At 35.8% G+C, this 9544-nt stretch overlaps 1 protein-coding gene across 2 annotated transcripts in view; it reads left to right on the forward strand.

Annotated features, from left to right (window-relative positions):
• The first annotated feature begins 4851 nt into the window (after positions 1 to 4851).
• tbxa2r (thromboxane A2 receptor) overlaps positions 4852 to 9544 on the forward strand; it is a 17496-nt gene continuing 12803 nt past the window's right edge. For both annotated transcript variants that reach the window (XM_015373104.1, XM_015373105.1), the window contains exon 1: positions 4852 to 5053. The gene's annotated coding sequence lies outside the window, so the exon portion shown is untranslated. The remainder of the gene's footprint in view (positions 5054 to 9544) is intronic.

Genomic DNA, 9544 nt, shown 5'->3' on the forward strand with positions numbered 1-9544 from the left:
GCATTGTGTGCATTTGTTTTGCAGTGCCTCACACATTTTAATTGACAGATGTCTTTTGAAAAAATAGTATTCAACTATTAAACTCAGTTAAATAAACGGACATTGATGGATTTTACTTAGTCTGCACTTTATTTTATCTTTGCAAAGAGAGAACAGTTCATCATTCGGCCTTTATTGCATGGTAATCAGCCCTGTTCAAATCTGGGCATCGTTCATTCTCCCTTACTTATAATAACGGAAAGTAATCAGAGTCAAAACAAATTACAGACACTTTGGTTAGACATGTTATAAATAAACCTTTGAGAAAGAATCTGGCTTGTTATGGAAATAAGTATGTCTTGTCTACGAACACCCCTCACTCAGGCCTTGCAGGTGATATGGACTGAGAGAAAAAAATTATAGTAAGTAAATAGCATAAATCAATACAGTATATACGAAATAAGAGAAATCTAAATTTTCAGACCACATGAGATTTAACCTGCTTATACATGCTAGAGTAGATCAATTTCATATATGGAAGAACACCGCTTCCATGCATGGAAAACAGGTTTAGGCTAAACAACATAGAAATGTTAATGTTCTTATAAATTACAGTAATACTACTTTAGGGAGATGTTCTTGAGTAGAGTAGAGAATAGAGCAGAAATTATTTAATAATGCTTTTAAATTTAAAGTTGGCATCACCTGAAGAATGGCAAAGGTAAGTATATGATTAGGTACCATAAACTTAATTAAATTAAAGTGCTAACATTGTAAAACATCCTAAAGGGAATTGTAGGGTTGCAAATCAAAAATTGAATATATGTTAACTATTGGGGATGAACAAAAACAAGACTGAATAGATAGCATCGAAACATAGACTGCTGCTTCCTTTTCAAACTGTTTTCAGATATTTTCTTAAATAATTTTATTTGAATTAATATATTATTTCCTGTGAAAATGTGAGGATTTGGTAAAATTTCTACATCTATACCTGAAGAATACAGTCACTGAACTTGAAAAGTGATGTGAAGGAAGGTTTTGGTTTTGGTTTGGCAAGTTTAGACCATAAACCTGTTTAAAATATGACACTTTGTTCTTCATAATGCAGACTGTGAGGAAGACTGACCCTCAGGGTCTTAGAGAGTGAAAACAAATTTGTTATGATTTTTTTTATTCAAACTGTCGCTGTTAATGTCAAGTTATTATAATTATTTATATTATGTTATCCTTGAAAGTTTATTCAGTTCAAAATCAGATCAATAATTTAGGAAGCCTAAGTATTTATGAAGAGAGAGGTGTTTTTCTACATTTACAAAAGTAATAATTTTCACAGCAAACATATTTTTATTCTATAAAGTTGAATGATATACTTTCATTTTACTTACATTGAATGAAAGTACAATTGAATTCAATTCAGAATCAAGGAAGAAAGCACATAAATGATCAGGCATAGTCAAATAAATGAAAAAGCACTGTGTATCCTGTTTCTTTGCCAGATAAATGTTTATTTTGAATCACTTTACAGATTTCAGGAAACATTTACCTAAATGTATTCCTTGTGTGAATTTGCTGCTGTTGTGAAAAGTGGATCATTTAATATAAGCCTAATAAATCCTGTGAATGAATGCTGTTTGGTAAATGAATAAAAAGCCTTTTGAATCAGAGAGTGAGCTTTTTTGATGACACAAAGCAGAAAAGCAATTGAAAGTTGTAAGTAAGTTTATGCGTGTGAGTATTAAAGATGAGAGGTAGAAACAGTGTTACTAATACATATTTGCAAGTGATATAAGACTGCAGGATAAAAACCTGGATTTGTTGAATTATCGAATAAGAAGTTGAAAGACCTTGTTAATTGTGTTTAAGGGGTTACTCTAAATGTACCTATAATGCTATTTAGATTTAGACCAATTTATCAATTTCACCAACAAAAATAAACATAAAAAAATATTAAAAGAAAATAAGACAGGGTGCTTAGTGACCAAATAAATTTTAAAAAATACACAAAAAATAGTAAAGAAAGCACAGTTTACTATATTTTTTCACAAAAAAAAGTATATATATATATATATATAGCAAAGATAGCAAATTTTAGGCTTCTCAGTGGCACATTGGGTAGCGCTGCTGCCTTGCAGAAAGAATGATCCATGTTTGATTCCCGGCCTAGGATCTTTCTGCATGTTCTCCCTGTGCATGCATGGGTTTTCTCTGGGTACTCTTGCTTTATGTTTATTTATTAATGACTGTTAGGTTTATTGGCTTTTCTAAATTCTCCTAAGGTGTGTGTGCATGAAAGATTGTTTGTCTTGTTTGTCTCTGTGTTGCTTTGTGATAGACTTGTGACTTGTCCAGCGCGTTCCCCACTTCTGGCCCATAGACAGCTGGAGGTAGGCACCAGCACCCGGATAGCACAGTTTAAAAGTTTAAAAAACAGCCACACTACAGAGAGTTTAGAACTTTATGAATTAAAATGATGTCACAGGAACGAAGGCAATCTGAAAGAGTAAGGTGATTAGAGTAGAGCTAATCATGGCCTGGAATTGATGTGTGCAACTTTTTTGTAAAGTTTAAATGTTGTCTCTTTACTCCACCCTTGCCGCTCTGTGGGGCTTTTTTAAAAAATTAGATTTTTTTTGTTTGTTTATTTTACTATGGTGTGCAGGAGGTCAAATAATTTTTTTTTTATGTTTTACAGTGCTGTAATTGTTTGTGTAATAAATAAATAAATGTAAACATTTCTGTTAATGAAAATTTGAGTCATAGCCATAGAGATCAGTGGTCATAGCCTTCAACACACTTTTCAGCATGGTGCGGTGCCAGGCAAACACAGTGGTGGGTGTATCCCTGACCATGGATCCCAAAGGGAAAAAAGGAGGATACCTGATGAGAACAGAGAATTCAAAGAAGAATGGAGCGAACCATTTGCTTTCATTACCAATGCGGAAGTATTGTCTGCAGTTTTGCTTTGTAATGAGAAGTTATAGAAGAATAAAGAGTAATTTGGAAAGGCATTTCCAGGGAAGGCAGGTTAAATATGCAGCCGATCAACAAGCTGGGAGTGAAAGAAAAAGTGTGATTGCAGAACTTCTGAATAAATTAGAGGAGCCCAAAGATAGATTTAAAAAGTGGATTGCATCTCGAAACTCCACTACTGCTGCTAGTTTTGTTGCAAGCATGGAAAACCCTTCACAGATCGAATAGGTAGCGCTTTTGTGCTTCAATTTTTTTCTCCCCAAATCCTCAAAATAAAAATAACACCAAGGAACGCTTGTGACGGAGGATGTGAGATTTCATGGTTGTGAGCACTGCTCTGATGGATGTCAATTCCTGCTTAGTTCCTCATGATTCAATCAAATCCTCCCACCAGAAACACGTCTACCATAGGAAGATTCTTTTATTGTGTTTCTATAAAAAAAAAAACTAAAGCAGCGCACCGTGAGAGCGTTCACAAGTTCTCCGTCACCTCATGCTACTGTGGGTGTGACATTTGCTCCTGGATAAACCTTTAATCATGAATGCTTATTATATATTTAAGCCCACATAGTCCTCTTTTTATAGTGGGCTAATACACTTACCATACAAGGCTTATCTAAGACTTTTACATTTTTTGCAGCTAAAGACAGATTTTTTTTGTTGGTCCAATATGGCTCTTTGAGTAGTTTGGGTTGCCGACCCCCGGTACACAAAGTTTAGATTCAAATAGAGCATTTAAAAATATGTGAACTAAATTTATGTCTTTTTTTCAAGTCTTTTATGTTGATAATGGTGTTCAGTTGTTCTCCCAGTATGTGCAAGCAGCAGAAAATGTGCCTGTATCTTGTCTGCTGGATTCTTCAACATGCTGTTTTTAATCTAAGCTGTACTCTGCAGGCCATTTGTCACCCCAGCCCCCATCCCACTCTCACATACCAAGCAGATGAAGTCTATAGTTTTACTCAAGTGGCATAGTGCAGCGATTTGAACACCCCACACTTGGGAATGGGAAAAGGGGATGGGTTTTACTTTTGGACAATAAAGTTCAGGCATGCACTGTTTCACTCCCACTTTGTATTTTCAGAGTACGATGGCTGTTTTTGCTGCTGCTTTATCCGTGAGAGCTGCAGACACATGCATAGTTTCTGTGTACTTTAGGTGCATTCAGTGCATTGATTGATAATTATTGGGGGAAGAAAGTGTCTTTCTTTGATTTTTGTGGATTTGAATAGTGTTTGACAGGCTTTATAAATAAGAAGTAACTTTTTCTAGGAGCAGCTATGCCTATGAATGCCTGTTAACTTGCAACATGACCACATTAGGTCACTGTATCCAGTTTGTTGTTAACTGCAAAATTTTCAGTATTTTAGTGTTATTATTGATGCACATATGAAGCAAATACAACAATAATGATAATTGGATAAAATATATACAAATTTTAGTCATGTTTATCGTATTCCGTCTTTTTAACACACTAAAATGCCTTTGTAAAAGCAGAAAAAAAGGACTGCTATATTTTCTACTCTACTAACAGCTAAACACAGGCAGCTGGTATTCATTAATGTGGACCAGCTTCTTAAGTATAGTCAGGAGCCTAACATCACAGTTTACCAAGGTCTTTGTTCTTTCCCATTATATTCATGATTTTAAATGTATTTGATGCAAAACAAGAAAAATGTTTTCTAATTCAGGAAATGTTCCCTTTATTTAAGACAGACATATGAAGGGGGCTATTAAGAAAACAGGGCAAAGTATTTATCCCCATATGAACTTCTATACTTAAGATATAATGTGTATCTTCACTGAGCCCTTCCCCTTTGTTTTCCGGGGGAGGAGTTACTCGAGTTAAAGGAAATGTGTCCAGAATAGCATAGATGAGTATCTGTGCTGCAGCAGGAGGGAACACAGTCGGCAAAATGAAGTAAAGATGATACAGAGGAACTGCTGATTTGCAATCAGCTGGGACTTTTTAGAGGCTGTATGATATTACACACTTTTCTGTGTGTATTGTTTGCAACACTGTAAATCATAGAAGAGGAGCAAGTTGGAAGGGATAAAAAAAAACAAAAACAACACCTTAACTCTGGAGACCTCTTTTGTGGTAAGATGCAATTTAATACTTATACTAATAAAAACATTTATTAAAAGAAATGTACCTGCCTACAAACCGAGCATGTTCCTTTGTTTATGCATTTGTGTGATAGAACCTTCTGTGTCCTATTTAATCATTTACTTTCATTTTGTTGTTTTTGAATACTACGAACAGAGAAAATATTCTTAAATATTCTAAACATACCTGACGGAATTTCAAACTAATTCACATTTAGTACAGATCCCTTTTCCATACTGTAGTTAAAAAGCTGAAGGTTAGTTGTATAATTTTATAGCCTTAAAGTAGCAGATATCAGAATACCTCCTGCTACAAAACCTATTAATTCTCAGACTTGTCTTGCTTGTCGTCTCAAGAGAAATCTCCTAAACTGTCTGAGGGGTTCAGTTATCTTCTTGATCCTGGATGTTTTTGTAGATGTATCTTTTGGTCATATTGTAATCCTGATTGAAGATTAAATGCAATAAACAACGGGCAATTACTGAACTCTGTTTGAAAGCAATGTGAAATGGACCATCCCTGAAATGTAACCCTGCGATTTAAAGTGAACATTTATGTAGACATGGATATTTCCAAATTTTGAGAAAGAGAATGTTATAAAGTCATGCAGAGAAAGTTATGATGACTCAATCTTGGACTGGGAGGATAGGTTTAGATAAGGTTAGGTTAAGTTTTTGAAAAAGTTGTAGGTAGACTGGTGATGTTTACTTCGTGATGACAGAGGAAGTGGGCAGGGCGTGGGTAGGTATAACAGTCATAACAAAGGTTCTATAGATGTCAAGAGTCTCATTTTGGTTGGGAAATTATCGTGTTTTAGCCTTCTTTCCTGCTGTTCTCTCGTATTAGCAGTACCTTGTAAATTTCCTGTATTATTGTAATGCAAAATTCTAAAAAGGCAAAAAAAATACAAAAAATGATCTTCCACTCCAAGCCTAAATGCTTCCGGCCTCGCAAGTCAATCTGATCACCAAATTGTAGTTTGCAATTGGTTGACAACTGTTTTAGAGTTCTTGTATTCATGTCTTAAAATATAATTCAAATTCCCCTTATTTTTTCAAATCTAAAACTTGACAGGTGTGAGGTGGAAAATATGAAATATTCAGAAAGCAAGAAGTCTATTACAGTTGACACTTATGCACTGACACTGCTTTATTATCAGAAGTGATAAAAGGTTTTTGCGGCTTTTGAGCACTCATTTTCCAAAACAGTGTCTGCTGTAACATATTGATTGTTTTTGTAAATGGATGCTTTCTGTTAATGAGACTTCCAGGAATACATCTTCTCCTTTCTCTTTGGACACTTCCAACAAATGTCATTATTAAGGCAGAGACTAAGTCTTGCCTTGTGAATAAATCAATCCATCCACTGCAGCTTATCCATCAGGATTACAAGGGGCGTGGTACATCCTGGACCAGTCACCAGTCCATGGCAGGGCACACATGCACATATAGCCATTAACGCACCCACAGAACACACAGACAAACTTGTCTCACTGTCTTTAGGGGCCTTTCCATTAACTTTCATTAATTTCTACAGCCTAAGCATGACCCTTACCCTAAACCTAACTATTACAGGTTCAAACCTACCCACAGCCTCAACTCAATTCACCCCTTAGTCCTAAATGTGACTCCTGACCCAGTAACATTCCCTCTTGCAGGGTCCAGGCATTGTAACATTTACATTTCCTGTAAAAAAAAATTGCAGATTGTGGGCCCGCAATGAATTAAAAACATGAGACACACACGCACACCATGTGTGGATTCTCTGTGGGTACACCAAATTTCTCCCAAAGTCCAAAAATATGAGTTTAAGTTAATTGGTGTCTCTAAATTTCCCTTAGGTGTGAGTTTGTGTGTGTGTGAGGAACATTACAGGTTCATGTGGGGACGATTGCATGATCCCTATAAGGAGGGATTATCTTGTTAGTTTGGTGGTTAGGTTTAGGACTAAGATGTGAATTGAGTTCAGCTTAGGTTTTTTATCATGTCATGGTCATTTTGATAAATGTAACAGTTTGTAAGTAAGTGAGCAATCACAGTAAAACGGACAGATGGTTTAATTTTTAATATCCGAAAGATCATCATCATCATTTCCTAACCTCAATTCAATAATCGGTCAGTTCCTCTACATTGATTACTACACATTTGTGTCAGTTTTTTAAAATGTTTGTTTTTCGCATTAACCAATCCCAGCTCTTAGAAGGTGTGAACCACACTTACTCCCCGATGGCTCCCCCTAGATTGAGGAGCTAAATCCATCTTTAGCGTTAACTTCTTTGATTTATTTAAACACACAAAGATCAAAATATGAAGCCACATGTTTTTAAAGCCATGTGTCTTAATGGTCTTTAAAAAAAACATTTTACTTAGAAGATGATAGTGAAATCTTTGAGAATAATATATAGTTAAAAAAACACTATTATTATTTCCATGTGAGGTAAGGTTTTATTTGTGAAAGAAAAAAAAAACAGCTTAAAGGAGCAATAGCGTTATCCAACTACTCATGCATGTACTGAGACAACAAGCAACTCGCCACACAGAGCTGGGCCAAATTCCAAATGCACCACACTAAACAGCAGGTCCAATTCTCATCAAGAAAAGACTTCAAAATGTTCCTAGTTCATGCCTTTATTTATCCAGGTAGATATAGCTGAGATTAAATGTGTCTTTCTTTAAGAGCATTGATGACATTTTAAGATAATTTTTATAATATAATGAATTCTAACTATTATAAGGTACAAGCTATTATAAAATCAATGTTGGCCCTATATTGTAGCATAACCTCTTTGAACTGCCTGTTTCTCTTTACCACCCTGCCCTGTGGTTGCCTCACATGAGCTGTCTGCACATGCCTGTGTTTTTGTCAGTTATTCAGGTAGCTCTGTCACAGATTGGGATATTAATTCAATAGCTAAGCCAGCTCTGATCCTGTCTACAACTTAACTTCTTAACTGCCAGTTGAACTGTAACTTGCAAAATTTATGAAAGGATTTTAGTTTAATTATCAGAGGTGTCCCTCATGTCAATTAATATCACAATTTGGGGTAAAATGTGATGCTTGGCAGAAGTCTGTGCTGGTAGTTCACTAATGTTGTTTGACAAACCTCTGAGAAATTTATAGGACAGCATTATTTAAACTAAGATCAAATTACTTACAGTTGGACTTTGATGCAGAACTCATGTAGTGGCATGCCACACCCTTCAGTAACCTACATTTTATTATCTTAGACTTACTAGAGCTTTGTAGTGATGCAAGTTTGTGCTTGTCTGTCACATGTAATCAAAATGAATTTGTTGGAAAACCGGTTTCTTACGTTTTAAGTTATAAAGTTTGAACATCTCCAAATTAGATAAGTAAAGCCAATAAAGCTGCCAGTTGTCTCTTTTGTGACAGTGAGATAACTGACACAACCAGTGACTGATGAGACAAATGGGGAGGAACAAGAAAGAATGAAGGGGTAACACAAATGGCAAATGCAGCTCTTGTTTCATATTTTTTTTCTAATTTTGAGAAAATTTGTTGAATTTACATCCACCTTTACTAAGATGATACTGAATCGAAAAGCTTCTTTCACCTGTCCTTGTTCATTCAAAAGTGAAAGTAACATGTTACAGGTTACGTGACTGCATCTGTACTTTAGACTTGTTTTCTCATTGTTTGAGTTCCCTGTGGTCTACTTTGCTCCAGTTTCAAGTATGTATGCTAAACAATAGTAGCCAGGCATGTACATTATCTGATGATACATATTTTAGTTTCTTGGAAACCAATAGACAAAACTCTACCACTCTTGAAAAAAAAATTTTTGTCACTGCGGCAATTTCTCATTAGATACTAGAGAGACTAAAACTGCTCTGTTAATTTTTGTAAAATTATTGGTAAAATGTGCATTGTCAAACTTCATAAATGTAGTCATTAAGCTGCATTAAATATGCGCTAAAATGTGCCTAATTTCCTGAGTATGTTGCGCTTTAATCCAGAAGTATTCCGCTCTAGGGTGCAACTCCCCATTTGCTATGGAGCAGCAGGAGCCTGTCAGCCTCTATGAGATATCCCTGTTGAGGTTTGAGCCTTGGTCTATTGAGGCAAGCAGCAAGAGAGAAGAGGCCTGATTTGATAACATGCCAAAATGTGTCACCTCCAGTGAAGTTGAACCTTAGGGGGTCTATGGAGCAGGGGCGGGTCTATGAAGCTGGCGCTTGATGCTGATTGGCAAACATACTTAAAGGAATAGTACACCCAAAACATGATTAGCCTTCATTTTCTACTCACCCCCATGCTGAACAACACTCTAGAGTACTTTTTTGATATCTCAAATGCATCTGGAGATCTGGGAGGCTTCTTGCTGTCTGCTGACATTCAAATAATGGAGGTCTATGGTGCCCGAGGCAGAAAGGTCCATAAAAGTCCAAAAAAAACGTTTCAATATTCCTCCATACTGCTCGTCCAATGTATACCAAGTGTCCTCAGTGGGTAGCATCCAGA

Source organism: Cyprinodon variegatus, unplaced genomic scaffold (assembly GCF_000732505.1).
Source record: "Cyprinodon variegatus isolate N-32 unplaced genomic scaffold, C_variegatus-1.0 Scaffold80, whole genome shotgun sequence".
Taxonomy (NCBI): domain Eukaryota; kingdom Metazoa; phylum Chordata; class Actinopteri; order Cyprinodontiformes; family Cyprinodontidae; genus Cyprinodon; species Cyprinodon variegatus.